The 21,361-nt window shown below is 59.0% G+C and overlaps 1 long non-coding RNA gene across 1 annotated transcript; it reads right to left on the bottom strand.

Moving 5' to 3' along the window:
- Window positions 1-27: 27 nt before the first annotated feature.
- On the bottom strand, window positions 28-11,507 carry LOC112545359 (uncharacterized). Its single transcript, XR_003088824.3, has 3 exons — window positions 10,856-11,507; window positions 9,673-9,742; window positions 28-201 (listed from the first exon to the last, which is right to left on the bottom strand). It is a non-coding gene; the product is annotated as an uncharacterized LOC112545359 (long non-coding RNA).
- Window positions 11,508-21,361: the final 9,854 nt, after the last annotated feature.

Genomic DNA, 21,361 nt, shown 5'->3' on the forward strand with positions numbered 1-21,361 from the left:
ACTTCGAGACAGCAGATTTGTTTCACGGCCTGGTGTACACGAAAAAAACACCCGGTCTGCCTTCAGCCGGCTAGTGCGGTGTGTGTCCTCACAGCACTTGTAGGGCCAGCTGGCTTCTCTCTGAGAAAAAGGAGCAGCTGATGATTTTTCATTAGAAGCAGCTCGGATCAAAAGAGAAGCATGTGGGGACCCCGTCTTTGCCTGTTAGTGGAGGCAGGAAACATGAAGCGGGATTAAAAAGACTGGGACTTCTCAGCTTAGAAAAAAGGGGAAAGCGAGTAAGGGCTGGAGTGGAGAAAGTGAGTAAGGAAAAGTTACTCACTTGTTCCCAGAACATAAGAATTAGGAGTCATCCAATGAAATCAATAGGTAGCCAGCTTAAAACAAACTAAAGGAAGTTTTTCTTCACACAGCACACTGTCAATCTGCGGAACTCCTCGCCAGAGGATGATGTGAAGGCCAAGCCTTTCACAGGGTTCAAAAAAGAGCTAGATAAATTCATGGAGGATGGGTAGGGATGGTGTCCCTAGATTTTGCTTCTTAGAGGCTGGAAATGGGTGACAGGAGGGATCACTGGAGGATTCCCTGTTCTGTTCACTCCCTCTGGGGCACCTGGCACTGGCCGCTGTGGGCAGACAGGACACTGGGGGAGATGGACCATTGGCCTGACCCAGTCTGGCAGCTCTTCTGTTCTTAGGCATGTTTGCAGCGGGCCCAGAGGGACGGAAAGAGTAAATGCCGCAGCACTGTCACGTGGGCAGGCATAGGCGACTCGTGCCTGTGCGGGGGAGAGTGCAGGGGGGCACCTGGAGGAACAGGGAGGGGCATGAGGGGGCACCCCATTTAGCAACATTTTGGCCGAGGTTCAGGGGGGCAGTGCACCCCGGATGCTACCCTGAGTCACCCAGGTCCAAGCAGAGCTCCTGGCGGAGCTTCCCTCAAGGTCTCCGGGTACAGCCAGGGCTCTCTGTCACGTTTCCTGCTTTTGCGACGGTCCCTAACTCCTGGGCTGGGGACTGGCTCTTGTGCCTCGCTCCCTCGCGTGAGACAGCTCATTGTCATATCCCGCCCCTAGCCCCGCGAGGCTCCGCCCACAGATGCGTTTAGCCCCGCCCCCGAGGTGCCACATTACTGATCCTGCAGCGCCACCTGCTGGCACAGACTGAGATGGCCCCGCTCAGGGAACAAGCCCCATTTTCACAGCCCCGCCCTCCCAGTCTCCAGTCCTACGTCAGCCCCAGCCCCCAAACTCCACCCTCTGCCCCATAGCCTCCTGCCCCAGACATTCAACTCCACGCTCTGCCCCATAGCCTCCTGCTCCAGACATTCAACTCCTCCCTCTGCCCCATAGCCTTCTTCCCCAGCCCCCCACTCCTCCCTCTGCCCCATAGCCTCCTGCTCCAGACATTCAACTCCTCCCTCTGCCCCATAGCCTTCTTCCCCAGCCCCCCACTCCTCCCTCTGCCCCATAGCCTCCTGCCCCAGACATTCAACTCCTCCCTCTGCCCCATAGCCTTCTTCCCCAGCCCCCCACTCCTCCCTCTGCCCCATAGCCTCCTGCCCCAGACATTCAACTCCTCCCTCTGCCCCATAGCCTTCTTCCCCAGCCCCCCACTCCTCCCTCTGCCCCATAGCCTCCTGCCCCAGACATTCAACTCCTCCCTCTGCCCCATAGCCTTCTTCCCCAGCCCCCCACTCCTCCCTCTGCCCCATAGCCTCCTGCCCCAGACATTCAACTCCTCCCTCTGCCCCACAGCCTTCTTCCCCAGCCCCCAACTCCACTTTCTGCCCCATAGTAATCTACCCCAGTCCCCCCACTTCACCCTCTGCCCCATAACCCCCTGCCCACAGCCTCACGTTCTGCCCCAGAGCCCCCTGCGCCAGTCTCCCCAACTCCACCTTCTGCCCTATAACTCCACCCTCTGCCCCATAGCCCTCCTCCCAGGCCCCCCCAACTCAACCCTGTGCCCCATAGCCCTCCCCACCCAGGTCCCCCATATCCACCCACTAGCCCTCCAGGCCCCTCCAACTGCACCCATTGCCTCATAGCCTCCACCCTACCCCTGGCCCCCCCCCCCCCCATCGTCCCTTTAGCAAGTCTCTTAGCCCAGCCTGCCAGGCTCTCCAGACCCAAAGCCTTGCACCCCCTTTTCTCCAGCCCCTTCCCTCCAGAGGGCTCACCGTCCTGGGCCTGATCCCCACTGCGTCCCCCCTCAGCCCCAGCCCCATTTCACCCTCCCAGCCCCTCTTCCTGCCCCCACTGGCCCTTCATTCTGAGGCCTTTGTTCCACTGTCCCAGGCCTGAGAGGGGACCTGCTGTCCAGCCTGTGTGTCCAGCAGACCGGGCTGCTGGGGGGTGGGGGGGGTGTCGGTGGCCCACCATCCCCGAGCTAACGTTCACTGACAAAGCAGTCTGGGGCGGGGTGACCCTACAATAACAAACCTCTGAACCCAGCCCAGACGTGGGGGAGCCCCTAAAATCACAAGCCAGAATCCCCAGCATTCCCCAGCGACTCGGCAATAACAATCCAGCACACGCAGCGCAGGGCCTGGGGGCGAGGGGGAGCTGAAAGACCCTCTGAAAAGCCCCCCAGGAGCTGTGTGTCTGGCTGGACCTTGCTGGCGGCAGGCACCGTGCAGCCTCAGCAGGCTGGGGGGCTCCCTGATCAGCTTGGTCCTCGTGGTGGCCAAGGTACACCAGCATTTCTGCCGCCTCACAGGGACACCGCCCTCCAGGAGCCCCCTCTGGAGCAGGGCTCTGGGGCTTGGGGTACAGCTTCTGCTCCCCTGGGGGGCTTTCCTCCCCACTCCTGGGCTTTAATTGTGGTGACTCTCCCTCCTTTTCTCCCTTCTTTCCTCCCTCCCTTCCTTCCTCTCTCCCTCCCTTCCTTCCTCTCTCCCTCTCTTCCTTCCTTCCTCTCTCCCTCCCTCCCTTCCTTCCTCCTTCTCTTCCTTCCTCCCTCCCTCCTTCTCTTCCTCCCTCTCTTCCTCTCTTCCTTCCTCCCTCCCTCCTTCTCTTCCTTCCTCCCTCTCTCCCTCCCTCCCTTCCTTCCTTCTTTCCTTTCTTCCTCCTCTTGTCCTTTTTTTCCTTCTCCCTTTCTTCACATCCCCCTCCAGCTGCCTCTGAAATGCCCAGGAAGCCTGGGGCTACCCCTCATGAGATGGGTCTGTCCCGCAGGGCAGCTCCCATGCAGACCGTACCCTGTACGAGACAGAGGGCTGCTAGTGGAAACACAGCCCCGAGTCCCGTGGCCTAAGGGGCCGGGGCTTGGCAGGGCAGTGGCTCTTGGAGCTGCAGGCTCCCCACACATTGAAAACCCAGCAGGGCCCTTTCTCCTTGCTGGGCAGACGCATCGTGGTCTGCGGCCCGCTCAGAGCAGACCTAAGGAGGCTGCTTCGCACTGTGCACAATCATTAAAGATGCAGGGCGCCGTATGGATGCGGAGGGAAGGCTCTGCCCCAGTGTCAGTGAGGCTGTGTGCTGGGATGTCTTGGGGGGCAGGGACACTCCGCTCGTGAAGGGTTCTGTCGCTGCCTGGCCTGTAATGTTGGGTGTCTTAATGTGACGCTGCTTTGGCTCAGAGCCCTGACACCTGTAGCCAGTCCCAGTCACACGTCTCCTGAATCACCTCCCTGAGTTCTCAGCTCCCAGACACAGGGACATCCCCCCCGGCTCATCACCCCTCCAGGAGAGGAACCCGCCCTCGGTTATCCGCTCAGCTTGGCACACACAATCTGCACAGCCGAGCCCTGCCAGGGGTACAAATAAACAGAAGGCTGTGTCTACATTGGCACCCTTTTCCAGAAAAGGGATGCTAATGAGACCAGTTGGAATTGCAAATGCCCCGGGGATTTAAATTTTCCCCGTGAAATTTGCATGAACATGGCTGCCGCTTTTTTCCGGCTCGGGGCTTTGCCGGAAAAAAGCGCCAGTCTAGACAGGGATCTTGCGGAAAATAAACCCTTTTCCAGAAGATCTCTTATTCCTGATTTTAAGTAGGAATAAGGGATCTTGCGGAAAAGTGTTTATTTTCCGCAAGATACCTGTCTAGACTGGCGCTTTTTTCCGGCAAAGCCCCGAGCCGGAAAAAAGCGGCAGCCATGTTCATGCAAATTTCACGGGGAAAATTTAAGTCCCCGGGGCATTTGCAATTCCGACTGGTCTCATTAGCATCCCTTTTCCGGAAAAGGCTGCCAATGCAGACACAGCCAAGGAGTATGGATTAGGAAAATCCACTTCTCTACTGGAGGTTGAACCACTCCCCTCCAGCACTCTCTGGTCCGGCAACATCCATGGTTTGGCATGATGATCATTTGCTGGATGCCCACTTACGCATGTCATCAAGTTTCCTGGAGTCCCATAAAGTTCGTTTACAGCCACCAGGCCTGGATTTCAGTGCTCTGTGCTGTTATTTCGCTCTAATTGACCCCTAACTGTCCAGCAACAGTGGCAATGATGGTCATGTTGCTAGACAATATTGACCTCCCATGGTTCAGCAAATTCTCTGGTTCGGCACCGGTCAGGTCCGGAGAGTGCAGGACTAGAGGGTTACGTCTACACTGGCATGATTTTCCGAAAATGCTTTTAACGGAAAAGTTTTCCGTTAAAAGCATTTTCGGAAAAATCGCATCTAGATTGGCAGGATGCGTTTCCGCAAAAGCACTTTTTGCGGAAAAGCATCCGTGGCCAATCTAGATGCTGTTTTCCGCAAAAAAGTCCCAATCGCCATTTTCACAATCGGGGCTTTTTTGCGGAAAACAGTACTATGCTGTCTACACTGGCCCCTTTGCGCAAAAGTCTTTCGGAAAAAGACTTTTGCCCGAACAGGAGCAGCATAGTATTTCCGGAAAAGCACTGATGATTTTACATGAGATCGCCAGTGCTTTTCCAGAAATTCAAGCGGCCAGTGTAGACAGCTGGCAAGTTCCACCCAAAGGGCAGCACTTTGAATGAGCAATGCCAGTCCAGGAATTGAACTGCTAAAACGCATCTCAACAGAAGACCGTTATTTTGACTCCTTTTTCATTTGGGCCACAAGTTGAGCCCTGTGTAAACCCAAACTGCACCACAAACAAAAGGGCTGCGGACTGCATGTGGCCCATGGGCCGCGTGTTGAGTAGCCCTGTCGAATGGTCTGCCATTGTCCTGTCCTGGCTGGACAAGGGATGGGAACTTGACGCTACGTTCATGGAAATGTCTGGCTTGGGAGGAGCCCCTGGCTGCTTGGAAGCGCATTGGAAATGGGACCTGCGTACGCTGGCAAGTGACTGCGCCGAAACTTGCTGCGCACAAGGGGCTGAGAACACTTCAGCCCGGTAACTTGCCAGTGTAGACAGGTTCCCAAGCTATGCCCCTCCTAGAGACGGTTTTCCTAAAGCGCTGGGCAGAGCTTTAATGCTGCAAGCGCACACAACGCGCTAAGTAGTTCTGGTCACGAGCAGACTGTTCTACATACACCAGCAACAGCGCGTCGGTATCAGCTCTCCTCGGGCCCTACTAGCTCAGAGGATTGCAAGCGTCCATAAAAACCTTCCTGGGGCATATTTGTAGACACAGTAACCTTGTATACAACCCATTGCTTATTCTTGGAGGTTCAGATCCCTTGCTCTCCTCTTGGGAGGTCTGATTGTCAGCGAGCCCCACCCCAGAACTGGCTGCATTTTGGTGGCGCTGAAGTTCTGAAGGGCTTCGGGGTGGGAGGCGCGTGGAAACCTACGTGGGTATGTCAAATCAGACGCGTCTGAGAGCGGTGGCACAGGGCGGGGGAGAAGGGAGCCGGGGTTAGAAATGGGCTGGGCAGCTTCTGAGAGCAGGAGCTGCGGGGAGACGCGAGGGGAGGTGGGTTGGAGGGCTGGAAAGCCCCAGGGGGGATTAGAAAGGGAACAGGAGAATCTCCCTCGTGGGAGTGAATGCCTCCGAGCTCCTGCTCCCACCGCCTCGCTGATATTCTCCATGGAACCAGATTGGTGAGCGCCAGTCACTCGGCCTGGCCGCCAGCCAAGCCCCGTTCCTGCTGGCACCAGTCTCCTCAGACAGCTTCATTAGGCGTTGGCATGTGGCTGGCTTGTCCCAGCCCGGAGCCAGCACGTGGGGCAGCGCCTAGGTACCAAAGGCGCAATTTGCTGTTCTCACCCACCCACGTATGAGCTGTGCCTAGCAGCTGCTGCTCAGCCGAACAGCCTCAGCAGGCGGGGGCGGTGGCCCCAGGATCTGTCTCCCACCTTCCCCCAGCTCATTGTCTCCTGATGGTTTCCCTTGGGGAGGAGTCTCACGTTCAGCCTCCCCTCCCCGTCAGGCCCACCCTAGACAGCACCACAGCTGCTCCCCACGTTTAAGGAAGCTGGGAGGCTCTGGGGGGAAGTGCAGGCATTCGGGTCTGAAGCGGGGACGCAGGGTGGTGCTGGGGTGCCAAGCGCAGTAGCAGGGTCAGGGCAGCTGCATTGTAAGCAGGTTGAGGGGATGCTGGGCACCTCCAGGGTCCGGGGTGCACAGCTGGGGCAGGGCTCGGGTTCAGGGGCTGCAGGGCAGGAACATGGCTGGGGGGGGGGGCTTTGTGGCTCAGGGAAGAGGCAGGGTAGCACTGGAGGGACGTATCCCAGCACCATTCTGCTCTCTGAACCGCACAGCCTCCCTGCAGACCTCCCCTGAACCCCAGCGTGGTTCTAGCCCCTCAAGCTCCGGTACCATTCCACCCCTCACCCCAGTTCTCAATGCCACCTACACCGCACAGGCCCCTGGGGCACCGGCCGCACGTCCCCTGGGCACCAGGACCACACGATGTCCCGCACATATGATGACAGCGCAGCTCCTTGAACCCCAGTGCCACCCTGATGTGGGGAGGATGCGAGTGTGGGGGTTCCCCAAGGAGGCTCTGGGATTCAGAGGGGTGCACAGGCTGGCATAGGGGGGTGAAGCACAACTGGGGGCCTGGTGACCCACTGAGCTAGTTTCCCTGCAGCAACCGGGGGCTCTTGTCTTGGCAGCGTGGCTTAGGGGAGGCGTGTCTGTCTCACCCACGCCAGCCTCACATCCCCCCACCCACCCCTTCCTCCCCACCCCACCCCACCAGCCTCAGTCTCCATGCCAGAAGGATCAGTCCTGACCCCCCTGCCCCACTTTTATAGCCACTTGCCAGGAAATCAGGCCCTCTTGTGATTGGCTGCGTGGCAGTGAGGCTGCCCTCGCCTGATTGGCTCATGGCCAGACATTGATGAACGGCGTTGCCTGTGCCTGGCTGCACAGCCCTGCCCCTTTGGAGGACACCTGGGCCCCCCCGCTGGAGGGAGAGTGAGCAGCAGGGGCTCAGTTTCCCTGGGGGGAGTCCAGCGGCCTAATCAGGCTGCACCCAGCCCCCTTCTGGCCCCCAGCTCCCTGGCTGGGCAGCTGGGAATGGGGGTGACTTCCCCTGAGCTCATCCAGCTCCCCAGGAGCAACCAAAGAGAACCACTTGGTCCTTACCTCTGCCCCACACCGGGAGGAGCTAGCTGGGTACCCCTCACACACCCCTGAACCCCCTGCCCCGTACCAGGAGGGGCTGAGTACCCACTGGGGATGTAAACCATTGCCTTACCAGCATGCTTACTGGGGTACCCGGCTGGGCTGCTCTAGCTGCATCCCCAAGTCCCGTTTGCCCTACACCCAGATGGGTTATCTGGGTACCTACCCCTCCAGAGCCCCCTCTGGCCTATGCTGACAGAGGCTGTCTCTCCTCCTGCTTCCCCTCCCGAGTCCCTTCTTTTGTGATGGGGCTGGTCTGATTGGATTACTTTGCGCTGTCAACTCCAACGTAAGCGCCCTGAAAGCCTCCACAGGCCAGAGTACGGGGGGGAGGGGAGGGGACACCGTGACATCTGCTGGAGACGCTCACCCCTTCTCTTTCAGAACAAAAGCCGGGGGGGGGGGGGGGCAGAGGAAGGATTCATGTGTCCCCAGTAGATGGCAATGCAGGGTCAACAGATGTAATGTCCCCCAGGGCCCCAGAGAGAACGGCGCACAGACGGAGGGCCTGCCGCCGGCCGACACAGGCTTCGCAGCGTGGTGGGAAGTCATGCGAATGGTGTACGGTGGAGTCCAGTTGCATAGATCCAGCTGTCCCCCTCCCACGGCTCTGGATTCCCCACGATGCCCAGCCCCCAGCTTCTCCCAGCGCCGGCTCGAAGGCTGTCCCCAGTCCAGATCAGTCTGTGTCAGGTAGAAAACCCGTGTGAGGGGGGAGAAGAATCCCAGCAGCATTTCTGCACCCCCAGGACATGAGCATCTGGAGAGCAAGGGGACAGCCCTGGGCCACCATGGGACTGGTCCTTCCAGGGCAAGCTCCAGGGCTTTGCTGCCTTTGCATTTCCTGACTCACTGGGGCTTTTCTCACCCGTGCAAGCCCCGTGTGAGCTTGGGGCGGGGGAGGCTGGGGCATGCTGCAGGCTCCACACTGCAGCTGCTGGTGTGTGAGTCTCCCCTGGCCTAGCTGTTGACATGGGAAGAAGGCCAGACAGTCCAAGTAAGCAAAGACGCGGAGGGCAGCAAAGGGAACAGCTTCACAGCTGCTGCCGCCTCTTCTGCCCACTCAACTGCCTGCAACCAGAGGCCAAAAGGGAACCCCGAGGTGACAGGACCTGTCTAGTCAGGTGGGGACCACAAAGGAACCCCGCAGTCCTGGTGAGAGAAACACAACTCCAGTTCGCCCCAGGAGTCGGTTCCAAGTCCCGCTCCGCTTTCACCGTGTCCTTGTGCATCAGCAGCCCCCCTCCCCATCAAGCACTGTGCAGCCTACAATGTATGTATCCCCTCGGGGAGGTAGGGCGGGTGGGGGGTTACCCCCACGGTACAACCTGGGTACCGAGTGACTTGCCTGAGGTGACACAGGCAGTCGGTGGCACAGCATGGAATGGAACCCCCATTGTCTAGTGGTAGAACCCCTAGAGCATCCTTCCTCACAGACTTGTGCAGCCAGATGAGGGCGTGGACCTCGCTAAGTTGGTGCAAAAGGGCCCCAAGGCAGCCATAAGCCCTTCCCCCCTCTGCTCCCACGCAAAAAATCACTCGATGCAGGGAGCCCCCCTGCCTACTGTGGAGTCCCGGCACCACAGGCCTCAGGGGTGACGCGGGGCAGGCTGCTTAACGCTCTGCAGAAAGGGTCTGCCAGCAACAAAGAGGGGAAGGAGGGAGAAGAGCCACGGAGAGGGAAGCCAAGAACAATGGCTGCATTGCACACGCTTTCACTGCCTGCGGCATGTTTCCACCCCTCCCTACCCTCCGTGACTCACTTTACCCCCTACCCTGACCTCCCAGTCAATGGTTCACCTCTGACAGACACACTGACAGTGACAGAGCTACAGACAATGGACCCGGAGGAGCCTGACAAAACACACGGCTTCCAAAGCAGGGGGAGGGGGCGGATGGGACATTGCAGTGTCACTAGGGAGGGGCCCTGGAAAGGTCCCACGTGGATCTGGCTCAGCAGAGACAGCTCTGGATCTCAGCTAGCTGCATGCGGGGTGCACACCGACGGCCCGGGGAGGGGAAGCCGGAGAGCAGAGGCCAAGAGGGCAGAGAACAGAGCTCCTCTCCCAGCCGGATGATGGCAGCTGGTCTCGGAGCCCACTGCTGGGCAGCCCAAGACTGAAGTCATGGTCCCAAGGGCTGGCTAACCATCCCTGGGCTACCTCCACTCTTACCTCTCGGGATGGTCCCTCCGGATTGAAGCACATGGGGAGGGTGGGAAGGAGAAAACTCTCTGTGCTGCACCTGTTCAGAGGAGAAAGAGGCTGTTTTGTCTCTGGGCCGTGAACCTGGGGCCTTCCGCCCGCGCGATGTTCTTATGTTCCAGCTACGCGCCCCCGTGGCTGGTAGCACGGCTCATGACTTTGCAGGACTGTGGTGGTGGTGGGGTGGGGTCTGACATACGATTTTGAATATTTGGGGTTGGGTGGGGAGAAGGCTGCTGGTGGAGCGACGCCGCTCCCTGTCATGCTGACCAAACCTGTCTCATCGATTCCTTGCACTGACCCCTTTGTTTATCTGTATCTGTCTGGCTGCTCTTGTCTTAGATGCTACGCTCTTTGGGACTTTTTGCTCTATTTGTACAGCACCTAACACCGTGACCTCCTGGTCTGTAAGTAGGGCCCCTAGGCAGTGGCGGATCAGCCACTGGGCCAACAGAGCCCGTGCCCAGCTACCCCAGCCAACTGGGGGGGGGGGGCCTGGAAAATGGGCACCCCCGCATCTCTGTGCCCAGGGTTGCGACATGGGGGCTTGCTCCATTCTGCCCATTTGACACTCTGCCAGAGAGTAGGGTTGGGATGTGGGGAACTGCCCCACTTCCATGGGGAGACCCCCATCCCCCAACCCCACTCTCCAGCAAGCATGCTGGGTGGGGGTGGGGGGAATGGGGCAGGGCAAGCCCTAACTCCATTTCCCTAGCCGGAGCACAGGGTGGGGGTGGATGGGAAGGAAGGTGTGGGGAGGGGTCCCCACTTGCTCTGGCTCAGGGCCCCACAAACCTCTAATCCACCTCTGCCCCTAGGCCTACAGAAATGCAGATAGATAGATAGATAGATAGATAGATAGATAGATAGATAGATGGGGGGTGTATGGGGATAGATAGATAGATAGATAGATAGATAGATAGATAGATAGATAGATAGATAGATAGATAGATAGATAGATAGATGGGGTGTAGGGGTAGAGTGATAGAGTGCGAGATAGCAAGAGAGAGAGAGATAGGCCCTAGACCCATCAATGTGGGCCCAGTCAGGCATTGTTTACCCACATACACCCTAGACCAACCCCCCAGTAAGCACATCCCCTCTCCCTCTCAGCTAGCAGCCCTCAGTACCCAGGCAGATTCTTGTCTCCCACCTCCTGAATCTTCCCCTTGCGTCTCAAAAGAGGCTGCTGCGCTATTCCAGGCGGGAGGATTATACGCCAAGCGTGGCACAAGTTAGGGCAGCCTGGATCTCGGGAAGGCACACTGCCTGCTTTCCCTTCTCAGGCGCTGTGCTGGCAAACTGGAGCCAAAGGAAAGGGGTGGAGGGGGACGGGAACATGGAGGGTTACGGGATAGCTAGATCCCAGCAACGGCGTGCACTGATCTTGCTCCTAAATCTCTTCGTTCCTGGCCAGCCCGCGTTGCTCACAGCACCCGCCTCCCCTACTCAATCGATTGGCACAAATTGCTGATGGGCAGGTTGGGGTAGGGGCGGGGGAGCCGAGATGCCACCGCAGCCCAAATATCTGCACCCTCCAACCCCCACCGGTCCCAACCGCCCTTCCTTCTTCTCTCCAGCCTCCCCCCTTTGCCTCCCCCCGGGGGGCAGAGCCAGGTCTCGCGGGGGCACCAAAAGCTGCCTCCATATGCAGGCCTGCAAGGCAGGCACCTGGGGGGGGCGGGGGCTGTCCTGGGGGGATTCCCGGGACGGGGGGAGGGGATCGGATTGGAGCCCTGGCCGTATGGCGTGGGCTGCGGAGATGGAGATAATCACTGAGCCAGCGAGACAAGGCAGCGCATCGACAGCAGGCGGTCTAGGCAGTCGTCATGGCAACCGAGGCCTACTGGGCCACTTGAGCCTCGGCCTAGCTCCATTTCCGCAGCCCAACATCTGCTTTCCCAAGGGCTGCTGGGAATTTGGGGGGGGGCAAAAAGGGGGGAGAACAGGCGGCGTTTCGCCGTTAAAAAAAAAGAAAGGCCGGGGGGGGGGGGGATTAGACGGCGTGCCCAATGGGGGAGGGGAAGGTATTTATGAGTGCCAGGGTGAGGTGGTTCCGCCGGTCGCTTTGATTGATGCTCCAGCCCCCATCTTGTCAGTCTGTTTTTGTCTCCGTGATAGAAGGGGGGGGGCAAAAAAGAGAAGGGGGGGGTCTGCGAAGCGCTGGGGCTGTTAATGGGAGCTGGGCGCTTTTTCATCTTTCCCGAGGCTGTCACCCTTGATGGATCGTTCAGACAAGGATTGGCCAGCGCAGGGGCTGGCTGCTTATCCGGAGCATCTTCCAAGAGCCCCGCGCTGGAGGAAGGGAGGGGAAGAAGCGATTCTAGTGGAGGGCTGGGGGGGCAGAAGCTGGGGAGGGGGAGAGGGAAGCAATGAAAGAGCCGTGATTGCTGCCGCGGCCTCTCTACCGGCCGCCTACCTGGGTGGAGGGGCCGGCGGGGGTGGGGAGGGGGAAGCAGCAACAGGAGACGGCTTCCGATCTCGAGAGACACGGCCGCCAAACGGGAGAGCAAACCCAGCCGCACGGGGCAGCCTGGGCGCTGGGAAGCCGGTTTGACAGAAATGCCACTTAGAGCCGGTGCATGTATCCAGTCCTGAGCTTGGCAAACTGAAATCCAAGCCTGGCAGCAGTTCACGGTCTACTGCAGCACCCACCCAGTGCACTGGGATTCCTGCTTCTCTCTCTTCCCTCTCATTCCTAAACCTTCCTACCCGTCAGGGGGGTGAAACACTGGAATCAAGTGCCTAGGGGTGTGGTGGAGTCTCCATCCCTGGAGATACTGAAGAGCAGGTTGGACAGACGCCTGTCAGGGATGGGCCAGAGGGTGCTTGGTCCTGACGTGAGGGCAGGGGACTGGACTTGAAGATCTCTCGAGGTCCCTTCCAATTCTAGGATTCTAGGTTTCCCTCCTCTTCTCTGTCCCTTTCTCCCCCTCTTTTTCATTCTCGCTTTCGGTCGCTCCTGTCTTCTCCTCCTCTCTGGTTCAGCCTTCCTGCTCTCTCGCCCCATTCCTTGTCTGTCCGGCTGTGACCCTGCCGCCCATGCGAGGAGGATGCTGAGACAGGAGAATGGATTGCCCAAGGCCTGCTTAGTGGGTTTTTATAATGAGTCTTCCTGCCTCTGATGAGAGCCACGATGCCCCCTGTGCAAGGTGAACACCGGAGCTCAGCCAGCCGGCAGGCTAAGGCGTCCACTCAAGCACAGCTTTGCCCCGGCTAGATTCTGCCTCGGCTCCTTGGGCAGCATGTCTGAGCACCAGGCCTGGAGGCCATCAGGAAGCATCATGCACGAGGGCAGGAAGAGCACAAGAGCCTGGTGGGGTTGGGGGCCTGGGGGGCACCAGAAATGTCTGCCAGGAACTAACAGCCTCTGGGCATGGGCAGACATGCTGTACCTCTAAGATCATCAAAGAGTTCGCGGGGCCCAAGGCAACCGCCTTGCCCGAAGGCTGGGTCTGATCAAAATGCAGGGGGCAACATGCACAGCACAAGAGGCTGAACAATCCCTCGTGTGGCCTCTACATGCTAACCCTCCTCACTGCTAGGCAAAGCTTCCCTATCCAACCCCAGAGCCTCTACCGAAACTGGTCTGTGGCTTGTAATCTATTTCCTCATGCTCACTGCCCCGGTCACATTTCCATGGTGTGGAGGGGAGGGGAGGGGGGGAACTATGCCTCGTACAGGGCTGCGAATGCGTCTCCGCTCTAATTTAGACTACCCTTGTTATTCCAGGCTTGGGATAGCCCCCTCCCCTCCAGCACTGTCCATGCACCTCCGTCGAGTGGAGCAACATTCCCCGCTATTCCAGTCATGCTCTGCCTACGCAGCTTTGCCAAATCTCTACCGCATTTGCTGCTGATCCAGTACCAGGCCACGCTCAGCACCATCCCCGCACCTTCGGCTAATCAAGTTTAGGGCCGCGCGTATGTCTTTGCCAGTACAATCGAACTCTGATTTACCACTGGCCTTTCCAGTCCACGCAGCTCAGCCATTTGGGCTCCGCTCACAGCTCCCCTGCAATTCCAGCCCTGAGCTTCCCTTGGGCAGAAATGGATAATGCTGTGGGGGGGGGGGACCAATCAAGTTTTGGGGATGTAAACAAATGGGCTGGCTTGTGTCACATCCCAGGGATTTAAAGCCAGGTATTCTGAGATGGAAATGGGGGGGCGGGGGGGAGGTTGCTCCTTGGAACTCTTTTCCTGAAAGGGAAAATGTTAGGATTGCCTTGGCATTAAACAGCAGGAATGGGGGGGGGGGTTCCCTAATACTGTCAGGAGGGAATCTTAGTTAGAAAGACATATTCCAAGTCAGGGCAGATGCAGGGACTGTATTATACAGTAGTGCTGGCTAGCAAGGAAGGTCCCTGGTATCCCTACTAAGGTGGGAGCTGTATATTATAACTCAGTGTTAGCTGGATTCGCTTACAGCTCTTGGCTTGCCTCCTGTTTTCTAGGACAAGGGTTTTGCTACCCAGCTGCTAGGCAAAGGCCCTTTGGGAGGCCAGCGAGTCCTGCGGTGGCTCAGACAATGCGTGCCCCTTGACTTTTCCCGTCATGCTTTCTGTCCTTTTTTTTTGCCTTTGCTTTCGGGAGGGAGGCGGGTGTTTTGAGAGCAGTAGGCCTGCACAATGACTAGGCCAGCCCCATGCTAATGCTCTGCCTAGCCCAAGCTGGGCGGGGAGAGCGGGTGCAAGCCACAGCTGACCTCCCGGCTGGGCATTTCCTGCCGGTTACCAGCCACCTGGGTTAAGGGCCTTAGGCCCCTCGATCATTAACTGCCAGGAAATGCCAGGACCTAGAGGTCATCCCTCCTGTTACAAACCAGAGATTATTTTCTCCCTGATTTTTTCCTTGTGTCCGAGGCTCCACAGGCAACAGCCGGCATGGATGTTTGGTTCAGTTTCAACTCCCACAGGCGTTTTGCCACTGACTGCAATCAGGCATTCTGTCGGGACAAGGAAAGGCTGGTGTAGAGCAGGGAATTAGGTACCTGCATGCCAGGAAGGTCTAAATCTTTGGATTCTTTTATTTACCCTTTGGCTTTTGAGCCTTGGGCCACGTTCTCAAGCTGTTCTCTGCAATATGCCGGATGCTTTTTTTCCCTCTTTTAAACCAATGTGGAAATTCCTCCTTGTTCACATGATTCCGGAGCTGGGGCTGTAAGGGAGACCCCAAACATTGCAAGGACTGGCAATGCTCAGATTTTCAGCAGTGCTCCAAACCTGCTGCGATACCCATACGACACAATCTTTGGACCGTCTCACTCTTATTTGATTGCCGACATGGGAGCTGGGCACTTGAAGAACCCAGCCCGAGACCTCACTTGGCCAGAAAAAGGTCTCACCCAGTCTAGTGAGTGGAAGTTGAAGCTAGACGAATTCAGACTGGAAAGAAGGTGTAAACTTTGACACCGAGGTTAATTAGTTGGTGGAATGATTTCCAGTGGCTGTGGCGGATCTTCTGTGATGGACAATTTTTAAATTACCACTGGATGTTTTTGTAAGTGATCTGTTCCAGGAATTTTATCGGAGAAGTTCTCTGGCATACGCGATACACAGCACTGGTCCCTTCTAGCCTTGCCAGCTATGAATCAATGTGCACATTCTGTTACTACAATTGCACAGAGACCACGAGTCCCTGACTGGGCTTTTCCTACTCTGATAGGTGGATTAGGGGGTAAACTGAGGCACGGATAGGTCAGCTTACCTGCCCAAGGTCATACAGTATCAGAACCCGGAGCCCTACTTTGAAACCAGACCACATTCCTGAAAGACGCAGCATCCTTATCCCATCTCCTTCCCCACCTTCTCCCCTAAACTATAGGTGGCTGCATTTCAGAGATCTGTCCATGTTACTTACTCCCCCCGGGGCTGTGGGGAGGAGAGGCGGCATTGTCTAGTGCAGTAGTTTGAAACCTGTGGGCCACAGACCTCTGGGGTCCGCAGACTATGTCTAAAGTTTTCAAAGGGGGGAGGGGCGCACCTTCATGAGTCTGCAAATGAAAAAGGTTGAAAACCATTGGTCCAGCGGCTAGGACACACACCTGGCAATCATATGACACAGCATCTAACATTGGCTTTAATGCCAACCTGCTGCATGACCTGGGGTAGCCATCCCCGTTCTCTGTGCTGGCCAAACGCTCAGCCCGGTATTTCTCCTTCGGCCTCGGCTCTTTTGTGTTGACTCTCTGTTTGGGTGTGTCGAGCCGGTAGGACAGACCCTGCACTGAAAAGTTGCCTTGCACGGTTGGCAGCGCTGGCGCTATAATGCATGCGTCCCAAGGTGCACTGGGGCATCTGTCGCGCAGCTCAGCATTGTTTTAACAGGAAGATTTAGAGCTCTTTAAGCAGCTGTATTGTCTACACGTAAGAAAGCAAAGGCAGAGTAAATGTTGCCAAGGGGGCTCTGAAGTGGCGGGACACGGAGAGGGGGGAGTTTGAGTATGGAGGAAGGAGGGGAACAGGGGGAGGGAAGAAGAGGGAGCTGTCCTAACCATAAGGCACAGGAGGAGGCATAGAAACTGGCATCTTTGCTTTGCTCTGAGGCCAGGTGCTCTCGTGATAGAACGGGTGAGGGACTGGATGGACAGAATGACGGGGGGGGGGGGAATGGACAGAGGGAGCAGGGACAGACCATGAGGGAGGGCAGGAAAAGCGTTAGACCCAAGGGGGGGGGAATACGCAGGGCAGGTAGGCTGGTCAGAGGCGGAGGGGGGCTCGGAGAGGCAGCAGAGCAACGGAGATGGATGGGCCTCTTGCACAGGCAGAGGGACAGACGGACGGAGCTGGGGGGTGGGGCTGGACACCCAGATGGGCCAGCCGAGAGGGCGCCCCGGGTTGCCTGCATTCTGCCGCGTTTAGCAGCTAATTGAGTGAAACTGTTGTCAGCAATGTAATTAAAGGGGCGCGCGTGCTTTCGGGCAGGCCTCAGACAGATGGAAGGCCCTTTAATTGGTAATTACATTATCGCCTGGCAGGTGAGGCAGGAGCTGCAACCTGAGCCCCACAAAGCCACGGGAGGCCTGGGCTACTCTCAGGGAGGTGGGGGGGGGGGGCTACAAAGCAAAGCAACCCTGCTCCCCCTAGATCCCCATCACCTTCCACGCAGGGCCCGCCCGGTGCTGTCAGACCCACGCCCTTGAAAAATACCCGCGATGTGGGGACGGGATGGCCAGACACAGGGCACAGGGGGTTCTGTCCAGACCGCCCCTTCTTGCCGGGGGCATCCGCTCCCCGTGGCTCTCCCCCCACCATCTGGCTCCTCGCTGCCCCCCCCCCCGCCCTGCAGTGGGGTTTCCATGTCTGCCGTGGGGCTCAGGCGGCTTGTGCCAGCTCCGCTCACTCAGACCCCACTGGCAACGTCACGCTCCTGGGCTGTATCCCGCCCAGCTGCTCCTCCTCGGTTGTCCCCTGCCCCGGTGTCCAAATCAGGAGTTCCTCTGGCGCAGAGGCAGTCACCGAGCTCGGTGGCACCTTGGGGGTGCTGGGCCACCCGCCCCACAAGCGCAGCAGGGCCCCCGGGTCGCCAGGAACATCCAGGTGTCCTGGCACCGATTTCAGCAGCCTCCTGCACCCTGGGGTCCCCGTCCAGGGCTCCTTGCGGCCCCGGCTACCATCCAGGGTCTGCGAAGCCAGCGCAGGTCCCCTCTGGGGAACGCCCCGTGTAAAAGGGACTCCCTGGCAGCAGAGGGGTGTTTCTGAGGAAGGCAGCAGCAGGCCCGGGGGCAGGAGGAGACGGTGTAGCCAGCGCTCACTGCTCCCCTGAGTTCTTACAGGGCCCGTGCTGGGAGCTGCTGCCTTCCCTGGCAGGCCCCTGGCTCCAGCGGCCGGTGCTGAGCAGCTTTGCGGCCCCCCCAGCGGTGTTATCCCCAACCCTGGAGCGAGGATGCGGAGGGGTTTGTCCCAGACCCGCAGAGCTGGCCAGGACAGGGCTAGTCCGGAGCGTGGCCTGTCCAGGCAGCAGCTCCGAGGGCGGTTCGGACAAGGCCCGGGTGTCCTTTGAGCCACAGCGTTTCCTGGCCCTCCTGTGGAGCCGGGGTGGGGCTCTGTTCTCCGCCACACTGTGGCTCTGTCCCAAGGTCCTTCCAGGCCACGAGGTTCGGCCCTGGCTACCAACCAGCCTGCGTGAGCATGATGCAGCCGGGAACACGAGGGCTGCCAGGGAGGGCTAATGGCTCACATCCCCAGGAAGCTAGAGCCGGCCACGCCAGCCAGGACTTTCTCCTCTCCGGTCTGGTACGGCCCCGGTCTGGGATTGCAGGGGACTCAGGCGTGAGCACGGCTGAGCTGGAAGGGTGGAAAGCAGCAGGCTCCGGGACTTGCCAACACGGCACTGCAGGGCCTACAAGTGCTCGCTGATTTTGGGCCCCCACCCTGAGGCTTTTTAGAGGTCCCGAGCACCCACAGCTGCAGGCCGCGGGCATGTTTTGCAGTCACAGGGTCAGCTCCAGGAGTGTGGCAGGATTGCCTAGTGATTAGGGTGCTAACCTAGCTTGGAAGGCCGAGGGTAAATTATTTACTCCGCTACAGAGGTTCTTTGTAACCTTGGTCATGTCACTTAGGCCCAGCCCTGCAAAAGTATTTAGATGACCAACTGCCATTGATTTCACACCTTTGAGGTTCTGGGCCTCAAATGGCCCTGCGCCTCTGTTTCCTCATCTTTAAAATGGGGACCGGAGCCTGACCTGGCAGGGATGTTAGGAGACATACATTAAAGAGCTCAAGGCACTCAAATCCCACGGGAGTTGAGGCCAGAGGTGTATTAAGGACGGTGCGGAGCCCTTGGCCGCAGGGTTGCATGACTCGATTGCCAGCAGCCCATTGGCACGGAGTCACCCCAGTCAAGCGCAGCTGAGCCAGCGTTCTCATAGTGGGGTGCAAACGCTGCATTTCCTTTGGGCGGGCAAGGCTTGGGGCGGCTCCAGATGGGCAGCCCCCAAAATCAGGGGCCATTTTTTGAAAATTCAGCTGCCCCAGAGTCCAGGGGGCATGAGCAGCGGGAGGACACCTGAAAGGGAGACAAGAGAGGAAGACACTTGGTCCCATATGAGGAGAGATTAATGGGCAGCAGGTTTGAAACAAATAAAAGGAAGTTCTTCTTCCCACAGCTCACAGTCAACCTGTGGAACTCCTTGCCTGAGGAGGTTGTGAAGGCTAGGACTAGAACAGGGTTTAAAATAGAACTAGATAAATTCATGGAGGTTAAGTACATGAATGGCTATTAGCAGAGCTCGACAAACTGTGGCGAGATCTACTTGCCAGCCCCACACTGCACAGCGCCAGTGAACGCGGCGAATGGAGTGACTGGCTGAAATCTACTCACCCCGGGTGAGTAGAAACAGCAATTTGTCGAGCCCTGGCAATTAGCCAGGATGGGTAAGGAGCGGTGTCCCCAGCCTGTTTGTCAGAGGGTGGAGATGGACGGCAGGAGAGAGATCTCTTGATCATTCCCTGTTCGGTTCCCTCCCTCTGGGGCACCTGGTGTTGGCCGCTGTCGGCAGACGGGGTGCTGGGCTGGATGCCCTTTGGTCTGAGCCAGTGTGGCCGTTCTTATGTTCTTACGGACACGGCGCTGGTGGGGTTAGAGAAAGGGGATCCAATAAAAGAGGGCCTGAGGGGCGATTTCTCCCTCCCAACCTGCTCCTACTGCGGCTTCTTCCCCATGCTCCTGTAACGGGGGTTTCACGTTTGCAACAGGCCAGGGGCAACCGATAGCGGCCGGCTCCTCGAGGCATCCCGGCAGCGCGAGGGCTCCGCGGACAATCATCGCTCGAGAGTACGACTGGGCCCTGCCGCAGCAGCCCTCCCTCCCCCGCAGGACGGCAGAGCTGGGCAGCTCTGCACCCCCGTGTCCTGGCTGGCCCCCGCTCCCCGAGCCGGGAGAGGCGAGGCTGGGAGAAGCGAGAGGGCCCTTGGGCCTGTCTCTCCCTTCGGGCCGGTCCTGCGTCTGGGGAAAGCACGTTGCAAGCTGGTGACAAATTCTGTCCCCACCCCACCCCGCCGCCGCTTCCCTGGGGAGCCTCCAGTGGAGACAGGCCCGGCTGAGTCCAGACAAAAGCATCCGCAAGCCTGTCAAATGAGGGTGACACAGGGCGTCTCCTGCTTCTCCCCTCGCCCTGCCCCAGACCCAGCCACCCTCCTGCCAGCTCGGGCCTCAGCACAGAGCACCCTCTGGGCAGCGGGGAGGAGGTGGCCGCCCCGTGTCCAACCAGCTCTCTCAGCTGGCCCCTGTCATGTCAGAGACCTCACGCTCTGTAAGGAGTTTAGCTTCACACGCCTCCTGGCGGGGGGGCAGTTGTCCCTCCTCCTGCAGAGGGGGAAGCTGAGGCAGGCCGGCTAAGTGAGTTGCCCAAGGGCACCAAAGCAGCACAGTAGCAGAGCACATACTTGGCCCCAGGTCTCCCAAGTCATAGGCTAGTGCCCTAACCACTGAACCTTGCTGTCTCTCACATGACTACGAGGAATACAGGTGCCTGGCACCGGGGAGCGCTGGGGCTGAGCTAGGCAGGCTAAATAAGGATGCTGTCACATGTACCTCCTTGCACCAGGACCCAGGCTGAGGGCAGGACCAGGCTCCCCTTCAGCCAGCAGGAGGAACCACAGGAGCTGAGCAACACGAGGTGAGAGATATGGATTAGGGTCCCATTGAGAATCACCCGCAGCTCTTCCTCCTTAGGCCCCTGGCCGCTTTGCAAAGGAAGGCAAGCGCCATTACAGATGGGGAAACCGAGGCACGGAGCGGGAACGTGGCTCGTCCCTGTGCCCAGAAGAGCCAGGCATAGAGCCCTGGAGTCCAGGCTCAGCCCTCCGGACCCTGCCTGCCCCTGCGCGTGGTCTAGCATCGCCTGGCCATGGCTGCCCGACCTCAGCCCGTCCAAGGGATGCTCCTGAGCCCAAGCCAGACTGGCCCCCTCTTCCCATGGCAGAGTGCGCGGCCCGACAGTGCAGCCGCTGGGGGGGAGGGCAGGACAGGGAGGAGCCCCACCCCGGGCCCCAGGCTGCTCCAGCCACTCCCGGCCCCTTGGCGCTGGCCGCAAGAAGCCATGTGGCTGGAGCGGCTCCCTCCCCTCCCTTTTGTCTGCCTGAAATGGACGGTGCTGATAAAACCCCAGCCCAGCGCTCAGACGGGGCGGCAGCCCCATCCATCTCTGACGGGCCAGGGGCTGGGAGTGGGGGGATAATGGCCGGCAGGGTCAGAGGTCGCCAGCTGACAGCTGCTTCAGGGCTGGCGGAAGGGATCCGCAGGCCTTCCCAGGGGAGTTCGGGGGGGGGGGGGGTTCACCCTGTGGGCCCTCGGCTCTGACACCGGCCCCGGGGGGCTGCCACCAGGGTCCCCTGTTCGGGGCCACCCCCTGCCTTTGCTGAGGTTCAGAGCGAGCCTGCGAACGGGCCCCGCGCACAGCACATGACTGTCAACGCAGGCTCCCAGCGGGCCCGGACCCTGTGCCGGGAGGGGACCCAGCAGCTCCAGGGCCAGCAGCACCGGGCCCAGCGGATGTTGCTGGTTCCTGGAGAGGAAGGTCGCAGGAGGGAGAGAAAACCAAGAGTCCATCTCATCTCATCTCATCCCATCCCTCTGGCTCTGTTCCAGCCCCTCTAGCAGGCGGGGTGACTCAGCACGGTGCCCCGAGGCCCCTCCGCCAGCAGGACCACCCCTCCCAG

The sequence above is a fragment of the Pelodiscus sinensis genome, chromosome 29, assembly GCF_052426305.1.
Source record: "Pelodiscus sinensis isolate ZL-2025 chromosome 29, ASM5242630v1, whole genome shotgun sequence".
Lineage (NCBI taxonomy): Eukaryota > Metazoa > Chordata > Testudines > Trionychidae > Pelodiscus > Pelodiscus sinensis.